Consider the following 1,546-nt stretch of genomic DNA (forward strand, 5'->3'; position numbering starts at 1 on the left):
CGTATGGATGGGCATATCCATACATATATGTATTTATTTACTACTGGTGGGTCCCGTGCAATGCACGGGTTTTGTTATGCGATAAAGAATAATAATAAATATAGTAATTTTTCTTAATCTTCAAAACTTAAATAAAAATAATTTATTGATAGTTTTTGATATTTTTCAATATTTAATTAAATGATAATAAATTACAATAGCTTCAAAATTAATTACAAAATTTAGCAAAAATAAGTTATCAAAATTAATTTTGCAAAATTATCAAAACAAATTATTAATTTTTGGCAAACAATTTAATTTACATATTTATTTATTGGTTTAATTTTCACTAAATTAATATTTTTGAATAAATAAATTACAAAAAATGGTTAATTATCATTTCTATTGAATTAATAATTTCTATTAAATTTATAATTTTCCAAACCCCAAATATATGTTTTAATTAATTTTGAAAATCAAATAATAATAATTTAGTGATAATTTCTGACATTTTAACTAATTTTTAAATTAAAAGTTCGTGAAATTTACCAAAAAGAGCTTACCACAATTGATGATCAAACTACCGAAATTAATTACCAATAATACCAACAATACTTTTGAAAAAAAAAATATTGAAACAAATTATTATTTTTTGGCAAACAAATTACTTGAACTAATTTTTGGTAAATTATTAACTTTTGATAAATAGATAATTTAACAAAATTAAATTAATAATTACAGTAAATGCAAATAACAATAATTTATGTTAATTGAAAAAACCAAAGTAGATAGCAAATTAGCAATATATATTAATTAAATAACCATAAATTGCACTAATTTCTAATAATAGTACATTAGAGTAATTTTTGTTAATTTTTAAGATAATTTATCGATAAATTCTAGTAATTATCAATAATTAATTAAATAAAAATAAATTACAACAATTTCAAAATTAATGAAAAATTTTACAAAAAAAAATAATGTACCATACTTAATTAACAAAATTACCAAAATTAATAATCAAATATTACGAAAATTAAAATTGCAAAATTACCAAAACAAATTGTTAATTTTTGGTAAATAAATTTTACTTAAATTAAGTATAGATAGAGTATAGATTAGATTAGTTTTTTCCCCTCACGCCAAGCCAGTATTATAATAGGAACATTAATCCAAGTGTAGGAATTAAGATTTTAAAAGCATAATAAAAACAAGGGTAAAAGACTTAAACCTCCCCTAAATTTTCTCATAAATACTTAAACCTCCCCTAATTTTTCTCATAAATACTTAAACCTCCCCTCTTTTTTTTTAACAGGACTTGTACCTTTTCGTCATGTTGTTATAATTGATAGAATTTATGAAAAAGACCATGGTTTTTAAAAACAAACCGGTTAGGGGTTCGGTTACCGGTTCGAATGGTCCAATCGTTTGATCCGAATGGTCGGCCCGTTTTGACAAAAAAATTAAGAAATTTTAAAAATTGGAAAACGGTCAAAACCGTTCGAATGGTTAACCGGCTGGTTCAGCGATTTGCTGACAAAAATCAATAGTTTTGGAGGAAAATGGA

This window comes from Nelumbo nucifera, chromosome 1, assembly GCF_055504915.1.
Source record: "Nelumbo nucifera cultivar China Antique chromosome 1, China Antique-T2T, whole genome shotgun sequence".
In the NCBI taxonomy this organism is placed as follows: domain Eukaryota; kingdom Viridiplantae; phylum Streptophyta; class Magnoliopsida; order Proteales; family Nelumbonaceae; genus Nelumbo; species Nelumbo nucifera.